Raw genomic sequence first — 20281 nt, 5'->3', positions numbered from 1 at the left:
GAGGAGTTAAAGTATAGACAAAAAACTTGTTATTTTTTAAGGCTGGAAGGTTAGTGCTATTTTATGGGTATTTTTGCTTCTTATACTCAAAGACCCTATTTTTGCTGCATTAATAAAGCTGTCTCTGATGCCTTTTGAACTCACCAACACCTATATATTGTACTGGGTGGGAAGAGAGTTTTTTCTGTGTTGTCAGTATTTTTTCTGTATTTTTCACAACCCAACATTGCAATAATTTTACCAGTGAGTCTGACACCACTTGGGATAAATGTAGGTCTCCATTAAACCTGTAACTAGCCTGATGTGAAAAGTCAACATTTATTACACAGTATTATTTGTGTGGATACTTTGAAATCATCCTTTTGCTCCAGAGAGGAAACTTTTGAGAATGCTCCAGGAGAGCAACTTGTCATTACCTGTAATGAGCCAAGGAGAAAGGCCTTGATTTTGAGAAACGTGTTTTGACCAGAACTGATAGAAAGATAAAGGTGATGGTAGTGAAGCAAAATTGCCTGTGTTTAAGAACAGAACAAAAGGAAACATGAACTGGATATTGAAGTGTGCAAATTTTAGCTAGAAATTAAATTATTATATTAAGTAATTTCTAGTTTGAACCCCCAGAACTCTGAAGTTGGGAAAGGTCAGACTCCATGCCTCCTCATGGATCTCTGTAAAAATTAATTTTTTCTACAGAACCATTCCATGTGTTTATACCTCAGTGGAAGCACATCATACTGAAAACAAAGGACAGACTGTAGCAAGACAAAGGGTGACATTTCTTGAACTTGAAATGTTTGTCTTGGCTACCTGGCTTTTTTTTTTTTTTTTTTTTTGACGAATGTGGGGAAGGAGCAAGTGGCTCAGTGTTTTAATACACATATTTTTTTACAGAGCCCATCATAATATGACAAGAGTTTCATTATTGTATTAATGTGTAATTCATAGAATACTGAATGAAATGTATTTATTTCCTTATAGACATTACTTTTTTTTTCTCCTGGATGTGCTTACAAAAGCCTCTATTAAGGCCAGAGTATAGATGAGAGAAGCCTATTGCTGCCAACATGAAGCTCAGAGCTTCCTCTGCAGTGAAAACTGAGAGATCAAGTCAAGGTCAAACTTACTATTTATTCCTGAAATTTCTGCAGACACTGTTATTTAGGTGTAATGAGCCCTGCTTGGATCCGGTTTGGAAAGATACAAAAGCTTTGAACTTTTAAGTTTGGAGGCTCCAGTTACATATGTGGGTATCTGAACCCTAAATCTGAAGGCTTGGCATTTTAGATGTTGACTTTCCACAGGGTTTAGGAGAACTTGTTCCTGTGATAGTGAAAATGTGTTTTGCTGAGGGCTAAGAAACTCTTACCAGGAGTATAAACTTACCTGGTCACAGGCGCTGCTCTGTGGGGCTTGGGCAGCTCCTGTGTTCACTGAACACGTGGATGTGTGAGGCAGGGGAGAAAAAGCATTTTATCAGCCGTGCCAAAAATGTGTGTTAAAGCTGTAAGTGGCATTCAATTCAGCAGTGTGCCACTTTGTATTTTTTTATGAGTAAACGGGAGGGTGGTTGTGGCTGAAAAAACACTTTCCCATCACATGTGGGAACCTTGTACAGGAGTTTGTTGGATACAGATAGCAGCAGCTTCTTGTGGGAAATAATGAAATCTTTTCTTCTTTGGATTTCTTAAAAGGCTTGATATATAATAATATTGGTTATGTCATTACTGTAGAAGAATTGCTTTTCTAACTGAGCTGAGGTATTGAACAGTACTGTGTATAATGGATAAAAATGGTTCTCCTGGATAAGGAGAGACAAGTATTGTCACCCCTGTTTTGAGGTGTATGTATGGTATATTTGTCCTTTTTTTTTTCTGACATCCATTATGAGGGCAGGGTGTGTGAATTTTTTTTGCTGGTGTCAGGCTTTGAAGATCTTTACTCTGTGGCTGAGGTCAGGAATTCCCCGTGTACTGTTCTACCTCAACACCTGCCCAATGAATGGCAGGTAGCAGTTTTACCTCTGTTAGTATATGGGTATCACCACTTCATTTTAATTCTTCAGTGTTTAAAGCTGTTAAATAAAGGCAGGATTCATCAAGAGCTGTTTTAATAGGATTGTCAGGTAGCTGCAGTGCCCCTGATTTAAATGAGTAAGCAACACCTATGGGCAAATGATCTTTCTGCACACAGGAATTAATTACAATTCAGGACTGATGAACTTTTATGAGCTAGTTAATTTTTAAAAGATGCTGTGTATGGTTTATTGAAATTAAAAGAAAGTGACAGCTTTCTGCCCCTACCCTCATAAAATTCTGTCCTGCATATAATATTGACCTAATTTAGTTCAAAGGCGCTGGATCTCCTCTTTAACATTTCACTGTGTAAAGGCCAGTTGAAGGTTTCAGTACTCTTCAAGTAAACAGAAAAGCTTCTTTCTGGTTATCCATGTTATGTTGGCTTTTATCAGTAGGCAAGTTCTAAACTCCTCCACCCGTTGTCCTTGATTACCCTCAAAATAATTTTTTAAACAAAGTGCAGCTCAAATTCAGCATCAGGTTACAAAACACCCATTTATAGAGTGTTATGAATGAATATTGATTATAAAACAGTGCACCATATACCACAGGATTGCAGATATTTTTATGGTGTGGATCTTCTGGTGAAAAAATTTCATGGGCCACTGCCCTCCCTAATTATGACTGCAGGACACAGCTCACTTCCCATTCAAGCCAGGACCACATTGTCTTTTATTTGTATTCACATAACATTCTTGTGGGAAAGTAAAGGAGCAGTTTATGGGAAAAGGTAATATTATGAAGGCATTTTGGTTGGTACTGTCCCAAGAATCTGGCTAAGGGCTGCTGCTGTTCAAGTCAGCTGTAAAAAGTTACTTTGAGCAATACCAAGCAGTGCTCCAAAATATCAGCGAGATTTTACTTATTTTCTTACTACTGTTAGAAGTCTTCCTTCCCTCCAATGACCTTCACAAACCCACAGACCATGAATTTTCAAACCTCTATTTTATGGTCAAAATTTTGTAGGAACCTATTTTTTTCATCCCAAAGCTGCATTTTTTTGCTGTGATATTTGAATTCCTTGATCAATGTCAGGGCTTTTTTGTAGAAGTTCATGCCATGTCTGTGAAACCTGGCAGCGCAAACCAGTGTTATGTGATTGCTGTTGGACCGTGCCAGTGCTGCACTTCAGCCAGTGTGGATCTGCAAGGAGGAGTCTTCTGGGGTTCAGTGTTCCAGTAACATCTAATCACTTTTTTGAATTGACCTGTCCAATAGACAAGACAAGAAATTAGCCTTCTCTTAACTATTTAAAATGTCTGGCAAAGAAGGGGAAAAAGTCCAAACAAATACAAACCCCTTTTCTTACCTAGTAGATAAGTTTGATAAATATTATATTTTCTGAAGCCACTTAGATTTTTACTTCTTGCCTTTTCCTGAAGCAATAAAGATAAGAACATTAATACTCCAAAATTCAAGGGAGAAAAAAATGGGTACAAGAAGTCTCCTGCATTTATGTCTATCCTATAGCTAAATTTCAATATCTGTTGTAGGACAGGTGCATTGAGGACTTTCAGTATAAGCTCAGGTGAGAGTGAAAAGGGGTTTCCTTTCCTTTTGGAAGGTTCTATTGAGCAAACGCTGAGCACAGCTGCTCCAACTGGACGTTTGCACAAGGAATGTTAATTTTCGTGCCTCAATACAGAAATCTCAAGTTTCCTGGGTGAATTAGATGTTAATGGATTTCTAAAATGTACCACTAATGGCATGGGAGAATGTAGTCCGTGCAGAGGCCAGAACACGGGCTGTAATCAGATAACCTGTTATTATAATAAAGCCAGAGGATAATACTTTGCATTGCTCAGTGTAGTAATTGGCCTGCCCCATATGCTACAGGCTTTGGCACTAGAAAAAGTGATGTTTCACCCATCAACTATTTATAACAGCTTTTACTTCCTGTGTATACTAAATCGAAAATGTAATTTCAAACTATAGGAGAGAAGTATATAAAGTGTCCCCAAATAACCATTTCAGGGCTCTCTGGCAAAATTCAGGTTGATTTGCCTCACAGTGGACATATAATAATGCTATTAACAAAACACTAGCAATTAAATAACTTTTTTTCTTAAATTATGGTTTTGTGACCAAGGACAGGCTGCAAGAAGTCAAAGACATGAACAGAGTCTTCTATTTTTCAGAACCTGGCAGGGGAAATGTGTAGACTCTTGAAAACCTATGAGATCAGAGTGTTTGTCAGGTTGTTTCATTTTTACAATACAGTTATACTCTAAGTCAGTTAATGTCTTCCTGTTTGTGGTCACTATGTATCCACTGCATTTTTTTGGGATAGACAATTTATTAGGAGTTTAAATGTGCACCCATGTGGACACATACCTGTGTTTTTTGGTCCATAGCTACGCTGCAACTACTTATTTAGCTGAATGGTGCAATGCTTGTGTGCACTTCTTTCTGTACTTCAGCCTGGAACTGCTGCTGGGATGCTATTTTTGTAAATAGCACATCTATGCTTTTATGACAGCTGGTTTTGTTTTCATGCTCATTGTTTAGTTTGCCTACCTGTTTGTCATTAAGTGCCTCCCACTAACTTTTGAACTCAGACTTGTTCCAACCAAATAGGTCTGAAGTCTCCAGACAGCTGCGTTCTTCCCAAATTGCAGAAAGCTGGCAGGTAGAGCAGCAGGCACAGACTCAAGTCAGTGCTCTTGCTACAGCAAAGTAGGAGAAATTCAGCCTTTACATCTGCTGAGTGGCTGCTGGCTGCCAGCTGGCACGTGTGCCCTGGGCAGCTGGGGCAGAGCTCCAGGACACAGCACACTCTGCCTCCTGCCCGACTGTTGGGACAACACGGAGGGGAGAACATGCAGGAGATAAGGGCATGGGGAGGTGGCTCTGTAGGGGCTCCAAGGAAAGGCAGAGTCAGTGGTTGGAGAGGGACTGGAGGCCCTGCAGATGGGGTTGAGGACACGGGGAGGGTAATGAGGTGCTTGGGGATGGGTAGGTGACCACTTTTGTTATGAGGAGTCAACGTGACGGACACAAAACACACATTTGTTCTGATTACAAGTGTGGTCGTGTTTTAGCTTAGCCTAATTACTGCTCTTGACTCAGCTCAACACATAATGTTGCATGTCATGCTGTCCTACTTTTAATTTCACAGCTGAACACATTTCTATTGTTCTAATCCCCTTTTCCAAGCCTTGTGTTCCTCCACCTGGAGGACATGCAAGGTGTTTGACCTGCGCTACTGACAGTAGCTCTGGATGATCCTTTGGGGAATATCACTGGAAACACATCGATAAAATGCTTCTCCCTCACGTGCTGACTATCCATTTTCTATAAAAAGTGGAGCTGGTGTTCCTGGGCTTTTCCTGGGTGTAAGATGTTCACCAAGATGATGAGATAGACCCGTTGGATCTGGTGGAGGCAGTACCAGCAGTTTTGCAGCTGAGAATGGAACAGATGAAAGACTGATAACTAATTCTGTAGAGCAGAGATACAGTTTAAATAGCTTAGTGTTGGCTCAGATGGATTTTTCCTGAAATAATCTGTCCAATTCTAGGTAATCTCTCTTTGTTTTTGTTTGCAAATTTTGCATGCTGCTCAATTGGGTTTTCTAGTCATAAGGAGAATCCACTTTAGTACCAATCCTGCAAACTTATGTAGTTTTTTCCTCAGCCTGTTTATTTGGCTTGTGATTACTAATGGTCTGCTCTGAAAATGTGTTTCAAGATATACAAATATCTCTGGCATATGGGGACCTAACAAAATATTTTGATTCAATCTAGTGCAGTTTTTTATTTCATCAAAAAGTAAGGTGAACTTATTCTCCCCAAAATGGATATCAATATTTTCTAAATCATATTTCAACATTTTTCACTTGATTATGATGATGACAGTACTCCATCTCTCTTTGTCACTGGTCATTTGAAAGATGGCTTTTTATGTTTAAAGAGTGGGTTTTTTTAGAGTATGGATAGTATAACAAAAGTTTCTATGCATGCTCTACCACTGGTAGTTGAAATTATAATTGTGACATCATAACCCTTCTGAGCTGGATATGCACTCATTAATTAAACACCCTTTTAAATGTGTCCCAGAGACCTGTGCTGTGGCTGCTGGAATGCTCAGGGAAACAAGGATGTCCTTTCTGAAAGTCTGTTGCTCTGTCTTTAGAATTGCTTAATGTCATCTGTAGTACAAACTCTAGGAGCTGGAGGGAGTGACCCTTGTGGATGTGGAATTGGTAGATAGAAGTGATGTGCCATTTTTTATCTTATTGCATTTAATTATTTATATTCCTTGGTGAAGTAAGTCCAAAAGACCATGGTAATAATTCTGCTGCTTCATTGATTTTTTTGATGTGTACTCATTGTCCAAGAAAGAATGGTGAACTTGGACTTTAACATAAAACTTACGTTGTGCCTTAAAAGAAACATGAAAATATATACAGCATATTCATATTTAATTTTTATGCCTGTCCTCTTAAACCACAGAAAATCCTGTGTTTGAAATTTGTGTTATTTTTTAAACTCATTAATGTGTTTAGTTTTAATACTGTCAAAATTATTTCACTGTTCAATAAAAACTGTGGGAAATTCACTAAAGGGTTTTGTTTCTCATGTCATCAAAAATTATCCCACTCTAAAATCCTAAATTATGTATCAGTAACTGCAGAAGAAGTGAGACTGGAATCAAGCAATTTTGCTTATGGCTTGTATTCCAGCTAAGTTTATGAGGAATGTTATGCCCAATGATTCTAACAGAAACCCCTCACCAACAACTTCATCACAATGATAAGAATAAAAATTTTATGCTGTTTATTTCATTGAGTGCCAGAAAATACATATGTGCAAATATCATCTGCTTAATCTATATGGCAGACAGGTCTGTTTTAAAGTATATGCCTAGATTTACTTAATGGGACTGCTGCCAGTTTTTAAATTTACTCTCTAGTATTTTGGGAAACATGGCATCAAGTGTTTCACTTCAGGTAGAACATAGGGGAACACATCCCTGACGACAAATATCTAGAAATGGTTGAAGCCTGTGGTTTTCAAGGCCTGTGGCAGAATGTCTTTATATACAGTAATTGTTGTATGCAGTAGTGTAAGATTTATGATGTCCTTAATACTTCATGCCCTAAGAGTTTGTGACTTATAAATGATGTGCCAGTGTGTCAAAGAATACCTGTTCTGCTTGGGGTTCCATTGTTTCTGGTTTGGGTGGGGTTGTTTTTTGAGGGGGGCGTGTGGGTTATTTGGTTGGGTTTGTTTTGTTGTTGTTGGGGGTTTTTTGTGTGAGTGTGTGGGTTTTTTACAGGGGTGCATTTTTTTGTGGGTATAATGTAATGAACATGGAATACAATACAGCATTATCCACTGAAAAGTCGTTGTTTGCAAATAATTATCTTGAAGTACTATTCAAAACACTGCAAGTATTTTGTCTTTATACAGCTGGTGACTCTTAGCAGTTTTTTGATAGATCCCTTTCCATTGAGGGAGGGGGCAAGGGCAGCTATTTCTTATTGTGTTTATAATTTCTTGATTATTTTCCCCTCCAACTCTCTTAAATCCTGAATGTGTTCTTCTCATGGATGTCCCTGCAAACAAAAAAAATTTATAAAGACTTTTTTCAGGGAAGTGTATTAAAGGTCTGTGTTCTTTTGGCTTGTGCTTCCTTGAAGCTTTTGTTTTAGGGTTTAATATGGGTTAAATGGTATTTTTAGTAAGTGCTGCAGAAACTGGGAAGTTTCTGCTGATGTCCTGACCTCATAGCTTGACCTCATGCCGCCTCCTGATGGACGCTTGTCCACTGTTAGGGTCATCTTTTAGAAATGGGGATTATGGAGACAGTGAGAATTCAGGTTTGTGAGTGTCTGTAGTAGAGGGGAAGTCTCTGAAATAGAGAGACTTTGGTACTTTGTAGCAGAATTCGTCCGTAACTGGACTTGAGCAATGCGACCTTGGCGCAGTCAGAGTCGCTGAGGTGTTTCAGTGTGCTCACACTCGTCACCAGCACTCTTTGTAAAGCACAAAGATGCTTCCTTAGGTCACAGAGAAAAGCAGCCTCAAATGCCTCCCTGGCAGCCACCCTGGCCTGCAACACCATCCTTGTGTGCCCTGAACCTGTAGTTTCACAGAGCCCATGGATTTGTCTGGGCAGAGCAGAGGTATCACAGCTCCAGGTGACTGCGGGTGGTGTTCTGGCTGGGAGAAGGATGGGGCCCAAGCCCTGCATACCTTTAATCCTCTCTCTCTTTCCTGTGAAGCCTCTGTAATTCATAACATGGTCACGTTATTCAGGAATGTTTCCTTAGACAGATTCTATCTCTGAGAGCTTAAGTCGAGGGATTTTCAAACAGTCACTTGATTTATGTATGTGAACATGTAGTTCGTAAGAGGAGTTTATTTTACAACTTCTTTAGTACTATGCACCAGAAAACCTCCAGTAATTTTAACTCCCTTAATGTTCTTTTTTCTTCTGTTCTGTGCCTTTCAGTCATGTATAAGTTGATTTCTTATCACTTTAGGAATTTTGTAAAATTATGTGGTGAGGAAGGTGACTGATTCTTCCATCTTTGGTTTCATTCTTTGGTGCTGGTGGTTTATTGTCACTGTGCCAGCAGATGCAATTTCAGTTCTCAATCCTGTCTTAGCTTCATTTGCTGCATATTTGTATATTTGTTGCTGTATGAACTGGTTTTGTGTGAATAGATTCAAATTGTGTCCATGTAAAAACACAAATTCTAAAACATTATTTTATCATAGTTTGAAGATGTACCTTCTGAAAGTCAGATATCATCTGAATTTATTTTTCATTTAGATGAGTGAAATATTGTGTTGTCTTTTAAGTCTGGGACAGAGCAAGTGTCTGAGTGTTCAACCACAGTTGCTTTTTGAGGTTTTGATTCCCATTTGAAATGGTCCTTTTAATGTCATCTTTAATTTAATCAGATAATGTCATCAAAATAACATTTAACCTATTACTGCAAATTCACTGCATTATTAGCTGGTGTAACAGGCAAAAAAGATAGTATGAACCCCCATGGAAATCTATACTTCCAGGAAAAATGGATACAGTTCATAGAAGCTCTATATTTAATTTGCAGTTTCAAAGCACTCCCTATGGAAAGATTTTATGAGTCTGAAATAATTTTAAAACACTTTTCAGTAGAACCCATAACACCCACCAACTTAGTCTGATTTTTTAAAACCATCATTCCTTTGCCCAGTTTTAATGTAAACTGAACAAGATGTTTGACACAGTCACAATAAATATTCTTGTAAGTCTACTCTGCTTTAAAAGTGTGGGTCTTGGATGAGTATTTGTATCCATAAATTGAAAGTCAATTGACTTTTTGTTTCTAGCATAGGTACATTAAGATTTGATGTAATTTTATTTTTCATTTTAGAATCTTACACAAAGTTTGATGGGTTGCAACACGTTTAAGATTTAAAAATATTTGAGAGTCCCTTTCTGTGACCTCTGCTGACAGCCTGAACTTCCAGCGTTGCCTGCATTCTTTCTTCTAGATAATTCTCATCAAAATCCTAGGATGTTTTTCCTGTTTAAAATACTATGAATTATTCTTCGTAAAGTGTTCCATTACTGATGCAGAAATGTTTTGTGCAGTGTGCTTTCTGTTATTCCTGACCAGTAATAATCTCTGATACTCAAAGAATTCCTGAAATGAGATGCAACTCTGCTGAATTTACTGGTAATTAGCAAAACTGAGGAATGCAGAAGGGAACAGTGAGCAGGAGTAATCACTGTTGCTTAGGAATGAAGGGAAAATTGTTTTGCATTTAGTAGGAACAAACTTTTTAAAAGTAAATTTTCAGCTGATGATGTTGAAAAGGCATCTTCAAGTTATTACGTGTTTAGGAAATGTGTCTGTTTAGTTTGCACAAGAATAGGGCTAGAAATGTAAAAATGCAACAAAAAAACATGTCTGGTTATTTTAATCTTGTTGGGAAGAGATTATCAGAGTCTACTGAAACTACAGCAAAGACTTCTGTCCCACTGCTTAGTGTTTGACGGCTTTAAGAAAGTATCTGAGTGTTTGACTTTATGTTAGAACTTCACAAGATTTCGCAGTATTTTACCTTTATTTTCTATGTTTCTATTTGTCTGCATAGATGAGGCAACTTTGTCTATTAATTCAAGATTTCTTCTCATCCTTTGAAATACTGAATCCTGACAATAAACCCACTATCCTTTGTGACCAAATGTCCTTAGCGAGGCATTCAGTGTCCCAGGTTTGTCTTCAGCTCTTTGGTGGCTCTACAGATGCTTTTAATTTTTTCATCATGAGCTCAGAGGAAGCATGGATTTAGATTTGGGTTTGCGTGGCCCTGAAAAATAAGGCTTTATATGGAGGAAGGAAGAGTTTCTGTGATGAGAACAACCCTGCTCCCAGTCATACAAATGTCGGTGTTGTCAGTTCAATAGTCTCAGCTTCTACCTTGGAACACACAGAGAAGGATTCTGTAAAAGTCACGACAGAAAACACAACAAAGCATTTCTCAGCTCAAAACCAACACTTGGAATTACACCAGGAAACAAATTAACAATGTCTCTGAGGTCCAGCTCCTCGGATGTGCTGTATCAGAAATGCCACTTAGCAGTAACAGAACTGACATTTCCATGTGGTTTCTTAAGATAACTCGATGTAAAGCTTGTTGTGGCAGCAACCCATTATAGAGGTGAGCAATTTTACTCTTAAAGAGAGAAAAAAACCCCTAAAAACTCTTTTCCCCTCAGAAAAACTACTGCAGATAATGTGTTCAGGCTGACCATAAAAATTGAGTCATGTAAAATTGTTCCATGAGCACACAGGCTCTACCACGTTGCTACTGAAGTGTCTTCTGGAATCTTTTGATGGTGTTATTTCTCTTCACCTTTAAAATTGTACACAAATATGAGGATATGAACAGGGAGAAAATTCAGTTGCTCAGACAGGAAAGTTATCTAACCATCTATTAAATCCTATCACCTCAGCTGTCAGCTAGGAGGGGCTTTCCTGCCATAGATACTGAATATCATCTATATGTACGATGAGATGAACCTGATCACAACAGCAAGCTAGTATAAAATTAATGTTATACCTCAAGGAAAACAATAAATGTCTGAGGTTTGGAGACCAGTATCAGTTATGGATTCCTCAGCAGTGCAAAACTTAATTTTACCTGTTCATGTTCAAACCAGTATCAGTTTAGTCCATTCTCTGCACAGGATGACAGATTCTAGCACACACTGAAACTGAGGAACCCCACAAACTTGCAGTCCATACATTACATTTTTACCAAGTGTGTGCTTTAAATGTGCTTATCGATAGAAAAATGTTTATTTTGCCTTGGTAATAGTCACTTTCTAAAGTTGGTAGTTCTGATTAGCACACAACTGCCATGGAAATATTCCCCTGGCATGGAACTCTTCCCTTCTTTCTTCCTGTCTCTTTAATATGCTGTTGGTCTAAAGAGTGAAAATTGTATTTCTGGATTCCTCTGCATGGTGGTGAATTTCACCCTTTTTTACACTCGGGTTACTAAACCAGAAAATGGTATAAACTCAAAATTAGCCTGAATATCAACCCGTTAGCATCGCACAATCAGTGGGACAGGTTGTACACCTCAAGTTGCACAGATATTTGGTGGGTTTGTTGCTTTTAGAATTATGTGGCTAAACATTCTTTAGGTGTCCTTTTAACACAACCTGTGCTGGTTTTCATGAAGTTTCTCACAACCTTATTGATTGATTGATTCTTTTATTCTGCTGTGGGTGAAAAGTAGTGGTTTTGCCCATAGCATTTGCCAGAAAAATATGGTTTATTTTAGGTATCTTTTTAGGAAAAGTTGATCTAATTTACTCCATCTTTTCAACAAATAAATGCTAGGGTGTAGAAGCATAATATTTCTTTGTTCCATTTGCAGTGTAAATAGAAGAAAAAAATATACTGTGTACTTCATATTTTTCATCAAATACAAATATGCTTTTCTGACATATTTAATAACTTAAAATTATATGATAGTGTTATGCAACCCATATTGCATAATGCCTGAAACCTGTCACAAAACTCCATCTTTTCAACTCCAATATTTTGTTTATCAGAAAGGAAATGGGGGAACACTGGGAGATGAGAATAAGCAGCTTTTTCCTACTGCTGCATTAGTACAAATATACCAGAAATTTTTGGAAGCAGCTGGTGCAAAGGAGGGGAGGGGGGAAAGAAAGAAAAAAAATATCCCTGAATGTACAGAGAGGATCCAAGCCATTTTACTGTGCTTGCTTGGGTAAGAGAAGTCGCTTCTTTATTTAACTATTATTTCTCTTTTCCAAATAAATATGAGCTGCTTCTAAATAGGGTGATGATAGCAGGTGGTCTCTCAAGCAGAAATTATTTTCAAGCTGACAAGTATACTGAGCACAGTATAACTACATGTATTTCAGGAAAACATCATGCACGTCTGTTTAAGGATTCATTAACATGGTATAGATTAAACCCATTGAAGATGGCACAGATTGTTTCATTTTATTACATTCAATTGGATTGGATGTGTGCCATTTGCAAAGAGCAATATTACCACAAAAAAAGAAGTCTGGCACATTTGTCACATAATATTCCCCTATTGAGAATGAACTGTTTCTGAACATCAAAAGGTAAAAATCTGTTTTCCCCTCTCCCTCTGCCATATTAACTGCAAGAAAATATGACTGCATGTCTTGTTATGAAGCATTTGAGCAGCACATTTGCTGTGCCCAGAGTCATCTCTTTTAGTCAGTAGGGAGACCTTTGTATTCTTCATGATGCCGGGATTGGAGTTCATCAACCTGCTGACACGCTGCCTCCCCCAGATCTCAGAGCTCGTCCAACTCGTGCTGTCACCCTCGGACATCTCTGTCCCCCAGAGCCCTTCCTGGGATCAGGGATCTGGTGTGGGAGGAGAGGGGTGGCCCTGTCCCCGGAAAAGGGGAGCTGCAGAGGCAGCCCTGCTCCCAGATGAAGGGAAACAGCTGCTGTTAAAGAGAGGATGGTGTTACGATCTGGTTTGAACTCAGAAAAGCAAAGCAAGCTAAGTCTCTGTGCATAAACTGGAAGGAACTTAGAAGATTCAAAATGTTCCCAGAAATGAGATTAAAACCAAACGAGGTTAGATGTTGATGCCAAAAAATTGATGTATTTTATTTAATAGTAAAAGAGGCAAAGAGAAGGGAAGAGAAAAGAAGGAGAGAAAGAAATAGAAAAAGAAGTGTGCGTGGGGGGTGGGGGGACAGGGAGAGGTGACAGGGTTTAGGTGGAAGCAGATCACCCATCCCAAGGTCCCAACGACGTCTTGTTGCTCCCCTCCATCTGGTCTGCTGGTGGTGGGGGTCCCCTGTCACCGCTGTGGCCACACCACCACACGCCAAAGAGTGCAGAATCCCGTGGATTAATACACGCTGTGGGCCAGGTGGGAATGCCCATGTGTCTCCTCTTGCAGGGGCTGGCTTGACACTGTCCCCTGCAACACTGGGGGTCTGTTGCACCATCTCTGGTGCTCTGGTGCAGGGTCTGGGGGCCCCTGTGATGGGCCATGTCACTCCTCCTGCTGTGGATGAGCTTCCTCCCCCAGTGAGCACCCCTCAGCTGGGCTCCCCTGCACAGTGGAGGATGGGCAGTCACTGCACCTCTGACCAGAGGCTTTCCAAGGTACCCAAAGCCTCTCCTCCCTCCAGCCTTTGGTTTGAGGGTCTGTGTGAGCCTGGCACTGATCGCCCTGGGGCTCTGGTCTCCACCTTGGAGGTGTTAAGCCTGTGCTTTGTGAATGTCCCCAGCCCTGAGTTGTTACCTTGTCTTATCTTCATCAGCGAGCGGTGTGAGACCTAGGTCAGGGCCCCATTCAGGGTGCAGTAGTCTTCTCTGCAGCTTTTGTAATACAGTTTTAAAAGTCCTTTAAGAAAATGTTTAAGTCATAAACTATAATATTTCAGTCTCTGACAGATGGTCAGACAAAGAGTGAGATTTAAATTCATATAATGTTGCTGTTTATAACGTGAATACTTTGGACATCTGTTTAAAGTCTAGTGTTCTAAATGGATGGGAGCCTTCCCAAGGATGGGCTTATAAAGCTTTATCTGTTGCACAAGGGCTGCAGACTGTAAAGGTATGTCTTAATCAGCTATAGCTTGGGTCTTTTAATATTTGAGTCAGTAGCAAAACTCAAAAAAATATGTACATGGCAAATGATGCCATAACCAATGGAAAAATAGATGGATTAAAGAAGTGTGGGTATATATCCTAAATATACTTATTATAAGTACTCCTTTTCATTCCATACCCTTAAAAAGTCCTTGTAGTGTATGTGTCTGTGTGTGTGGAGGGGGGAAACAGAACAAAAGCAAATTTGCTGTCATTGGCTTGTATCTAAATGTTCTGTTTTAAATTGAACGGTAACAGAGTTGCAGCATAACCCACACTGCATTTTCTACTTCTGCTGGAGGATCCATTTTAAATGTATTTTTATACCATCCCTTTTGGATTAGTTTACGTTATTTTTTAGAACTCAGCTTCACCTATATTTATAATTTATATTATTATCATTACTATTTGTTGTGCTGGTTTATCTCACGTGTTTGGAGAGGAATTAAATTTTAATTAATGGGAAATTTAGAACAGGACCATTTAATAAAAGTGTTTTCGGAACTAAAGTCTAGCAGTCAGGATGGAGTAACTTTTAGTTTTGTTATCAGTTGAGGTTACTGATTCTGTAACTAAAGAATTGACAAACAATGTAGGTAGGGTGTGATTTGATTCATAGTGTACCTCCAGTGAGATGAACTGAAGAGCTAATTTATTTTATTTTACTTTTTTCTTTTTTTTTTGGTTGATGCAGTTGGGACTCAGCTGTTGTTTCCTCTGGGATTAAACAGCTGTCAGCATTGTTAATGACATCAAATTCATGCATTAAAATTCTCTCATTCTTCTCCATATAAAATGTGGATGTGGAAAGCACTGCCATATCCCCCTTTGTGAAGGAATGAAAATCCAAGGAAAGATAACAGCACTTATTACAAAACCACAGACCGGAGCTTCTGTTGATGGAATCTCGTAATGAGTAATTAAGCTACTTTGCAGAAGTCAGCGCTGTCACGTTTGCAATTGGGTATTTCCATTCCCCTGTGGATACAGCTGGGAAAAGACTACTAAGGTGATAAAAAAAGAAAAATAGAATTGTTCTAGAAATATCATCTTCATGAAGCTGGAGGTTTCAATGCAAAGTGGCTATGAAAAATTAGCCTACAGAAATAACCTGTCTGGTGTAAAAGACATTGCTTTAAAAATTCATCACTTATATCATCTGATAAACAAAAAACAATGAGGTTTTATTATCCTGGAGTCTCACAAGGATATGACAATGGCAGGTTTATTTCTTGGATGGGCTGTTGGCTTTTCTTTTCTTTTTTTTTTCTTGAGCCTTTTGCTCTATAAATGAAAGTTTTCAACTCTGAGTGCTCAGTTCTGTAGTGCTGAAAACATGTTATGGGAAGCTTGTGGCCTTTGAGGGGAAATTATCTTTTCAGGGGAGAAAAGAATTGAAACAGATTTTTTTTTTTTTCTGTAAAGTTCAAAACATTACTCATGCTTTTAAACTGATATATAATTCTTATGCCCCTAAGAACTCCAATTATTAAAAATAGTCCTGAATTTTCACTAGTTTGAGTGTCCCTATTCTCTTTTTAGTTCTTTTCTGTGTTTTTTTTATGGTTTGTTAAGCAATTAACTTACTCTTAACTTTCTTCTTTCAAGTAGCTTTGTTTTTTTAGAAGCAAAAAAAATTAAGCAGAAAGCATAGCTCTCTGAATGTCTTTATCCTGCTTCCAAGAAGTTGCTTTTGTGCAGAAGTACCATCGTTTTTTTGAATATCCCCCTATGTCAGCTGTTACAGTGAAATCAAATTAAATTAACCCCAATGAAGAAACCAGCCTGTTAACAAAATGAATAGGTAAAGTAGTCATTTGTTGAATTCAGTAAAATGTACTGAAATATATAGGAATAAACCAGTTAATTGATTAACCAGCTTCCAGATCAGATGGTGAAATATGAGTATCTGATGAATCAAATTAATATAAGTGTTAAGTGACTAATAGCAGGAATCTTTAAAACATGCTATGCCTTCTTAAAAACTGGTTCTGTGAAAAGCTAAAGAGTTTATTTTTTCACAGCTATGCATTTGGGAAAACCTCCAGTTTATTAGCAGAGCAGTGGATGGAGGTGAAGGCACAGTTTATTATGTTAATGTTGAAATATTAACAATGGAATAAGCAGCCCACTGTATTAAATAATACACGTGGTCACTATTGTAAGATGGATTTATTTAACTTCCTGGTTTTCAGTGAGATCTCTGTATGACTCCCAAATTCAGTCAAGTGTTGCGCTGGTTGTGTCAAGTGTCTTTTTGTAGTTAATTTAATCATGGCTGGCCCAGAAATGGACCTGTGAAGCTCTGTAGTGTTAATTTATACATCGTTCTTCATCGTTACGGAAAATGTGCCCTTCTGGAGCTAATGCTCACTAGTTTTATCATTAATGTGCATTAATAATGTATAAAATTATTTTTTCCATTGGCTTGTATTTTCAGAAGAGGAAGAAAAAAAATAAAAGACATAAATTGGAAACATTCTCCTATGTGTGTCTGAAGTGTAAGCAGGCCCTACAGATTCTGAAGCTTGTTGTGTTCCAGGAGATGAAGGCGTGAAGCTGTGAGTGACACTCAGTCCTTTGTATAATTATCTTGGAAAAGGAAGGGCTTGAAGGGACACTCTGCAAATGGTGTCAGAAAGAAGAGCTTTAATTCTGGGAGCACAGAGCTGATCCTTCCCTATAGTCCCTATAGCTCTCCCTCCAGATGTGTCACAGTGTCATCTTTTTAACTCTTGGGTGAATTAAGACAAGCTGATAGGGCACGGGGGGAAAATTTGACAGTAACATCTACAACCAAGAAACCGTAAAGGATTGTAACCCAGGGGGTGAAGAAGAGGTTGTGTTTCCCTTCCCCAGCACAGATGCAGGTGTTCTGTGTCCAAGTTTTACTGCCTCTCAAAGCTGCCAGTTATAAAAGGCATTGTCAGCACAATGGGAATGTTGTCCTGATCCAAGCTGTGGGGGAAGGAAGCTGCTTGTGGATGTTGTGGTGCAAACACCCTGTGTAATGTAGGAGTGCAAGCCCACACTGGCCAGCACTAATAAGGGTGCAGTGCAGACAGTTTCTGTCTCCCCCCGTGATTAAAATTTTCTTTAAGCTGCTGTCCTTCCTTGAGTAGCACAAGTGCTAAAGGCTCTCTATCAAAATGATTTTGAATCATGACTTGGTATCCCGGTTTCAGCTAGGATAGTGTTCGTTTCTTCTCAGTAGCTGTTACAGGGCTGTGTTTTGGATTCAGAGTGAGACCAACATCTCTGGAAATCATTCAATTTCTTTATAGTCTTGAGGGGAGAGAGAAAAGAAAGTCAAATATGTCTTGATTGCCAAAATTGATGAGAAACTTTAGGAAATGCTGAGTAGGTATTTGCTTCAGCAATAGAAAGATCTAGAACCCATTCTGCTGTGTAGACAAGTAAAACATGAGTTTTATCCCTAGTCTTCATGACATATATGTGATGAGACAGTCTGAGCCTCTTTAAAGTTGTTGATTTGAAGCCAAAGAGGTGCAAAATGAGTAATTTGGGGTTCTGTATGCCATGTCAGGTGTAGGGAAATGATTTCCAAATGCTTTCACATCAAGCCACTAAGCACACAGGAAAAAGTCTCTAAAAATCACGCTTTATCAGACATGCCCTATTAATTAGGGGAATAAGTCCAGGTAAAAAATATTCACAAATACTTGAATAACTGTCAATTATTTTTTCCTCATACTTAGCAGGGACCTATGTGTGGGAGTGTGCCCAATTTGAGAGTGTGTATTTCTTCTCCATGGATAATATAGTAGTTGCAAATCTTTCATTATCTCAAAGACCTGCATTGCTCTGAAAGATGTATATTTAAAAAGATGCTGGCAGTAACTGCCACTGACAACCAGCCCTGTTTGAAATAGACTCCCTCCGTGGCACTGTGTGGGGAAGGCTCCGCACATTGATCTATGGATTTTTCATTTGCTTTCAAATAGTCCTACTTGTGTGTCTGCAAGGAGTGAATAAGCAAAGTTTGAATCAGTTTGACTTTGGAAGCATGATTCTGAGCAATTACCTTGGGAAAATACACCTCCTCCCGACTAAATAGATCTGTCAGGAAGAGCCGGAGTGCGGCGTGCAGCCCCTGGAATACACGTGTGCGCTGGTAAACCGGACCCAGCCAATTAAACATCAAAATGTTGGCTGCATTCAGTTCACAGGAAGACTTATGTAAGTTCATTTTCATGGCGTGTGTATGTGTCTTTAGACTCTAACTGACAGATTCCCACAGTGAATAGGCTGGGGAGATATCAATTATCTGGTTAGCTGTGCGCTGCCATTCTATGCTCCGTGGCTTTCTGACAGAAGCAGGCAGAAAGCGAGAGAAGCAGAATAATTCTGGTTCAGCAAGGCTGTTCATATTTCAGTCTAGGAACCTCAAATTGTTGTGAATAGATGGAGAAAATGGTCATTTTAAGCCTGACCGCTGCAATTTCTTTTATTAAGAGTGTGTGAAGTGCTAGTGATTGTTTCACCCCAAAGTAGGAGCCCCAATATATCAAAATCAGGCATTTGAGGGTTCAGTAATTTGTAGTCTAATATCAGTTTGAATCGTTCACCTCTAATAGCACCAAATAACTTTTATCTCATTATCTCAATGTATTTTACAGAGCAGTCAGTAGTATATACAAATCCGTGTGATTTGTTAGAAAATAGCTGCTGTATCCATTGTTTTAGATCGTGTGCATGCTCCAAGCATAGCCTTGAGTTTCTATGTGTGAGTCTGAGCGACTTTTACTGCTGCTGTTTTCCATCCTCATGTATGTCTGTTTTGGTAGGACGTTTATGTTCATTAAATGTCTGCAATTTCCACAGCAGCATGTCATGTACTACTGCTCCCCAGCTGTCACCAAGGTGGTGCTGTGCTCCTGACAAGGAACCCACATCTAGCCTTGTCAGGATGGCCATCACAGCCATTACACTTGTTAAGCAAACTAGGCAAGAACCCAGAGCACCAATTTCTAATGGACAGTTCCTGTATCTGTCACATAATCTTTCCTCTCACTGTGGGCAACTCTTAGAATTCAAGGAAGATCAGTAAATAAGCCAAGTATGAGCAGGCTGCTGCTACACAGAAGTGTAATGAGAAGGTTTGGAATGATATGTCCATGGATTCCTTTTGCACAGTGGCCTCTCTTCACTCAGGTCCCTCTGAAATGCTTAGAGACTCCTTGTTGTTACACATTGCTATTTGGTTTTCTCAGTGGACTTGTGGATGCACATGAACGGATTAATTTCCATTTTCAGCCTAATTTTTTTTCATTATCTTTTATGCTATCTGGGCATTTTTTTTAGCTGAGAGTGAAATCAGCCTAGCTATCAAGTTTCTGGGTGAAAAACTATAGGTTAGGCAAGTTCCAAGATTTCCAGGAATTCTGCTGTACTTTTTTGCTAGAGCACTGTATGACGTTATGGGTGTAGGCAATGAACATATAACTAACGTATAATAACATATAACATATAACATATAATAATGCTTGGTACCATCATTGTAGAGGCTGGAGTATTAATGACTGTCTTGTGTATCTCAGATTAAAGATTGTTCAGGTTTTTAGTTCTCCAGATCACATCCCGGTGTTCAGGAGTCCCCACTCTTTTGGGGAATCTCATGGCTTCTGTAACCTCTACAACTCACAGCTGATAGTGAGAGTAAGGGGGAAATAAGTCTTTGGCTTCATAGCTCTCCATCTAGAGACCCACAAATAGGCTGGATTTACCACAGCATCTCACATACCTTTAATTTTTAGTTTATGCAGACCTTTCCTCTCAATAAGAGGTCCATCTCCCAAGGGCCACCCAATGAAAGACTCGCTCACCACCCATTTGCTCAGGACTTTTTCTCTCCTCCCCCCTCTTCCTAATTTTTTAATATAAATGCACATTTTCCCCTTTTTGGGGGGCAGAAATGTAACTTTTGTAGGAGAGCGATGTGTGTTCAAATGGCACATTTTGCAGGCGTTACATTTGATAATTTCCCTGAGATACCAGAGTTCCCTCCTAGCAATGAGTTAAGGCGACAAAGGGAACCGGGCTTGTT

The 20281-nt window shown here is 39.0% G+C and overlaps 1 protein-coding gene across 1 annotated transcript in view; it reads left to right on the top strand.

Annotated features, from left to right (window-relative positions):
* WWOX (WW domain containing oxidoreductase) overlaps window positions 1-20281 on the top strand; it is a 488561-nt gene that overhangs the window by 346460 nt on the left and 121820 nt on the right. The window lies entirely within an intron of this gene.

The sequence above is a fragment of the Corvus kubaryi genome, unplaced genomic scaffold (assembly GCF_017639235.1).
Source record: "Corvus kubaryi isolate FWS band 111438036 unplaced genomic scaffold, C.kubaryi_AGA036_p1.0 37300, whole genome shotgun sequence".
Lineage (NCBI taxonomy): Eukaryota > Metazoa > Chordata > Aves > Passeriformes > Corvidae > Corvus > Corvus kubaryi.
The sequence above is the reverse complement of the archived record's forward strand: the minus strand, read 5'-3'. Positions and strand labels throughout refer to the sequence as shown.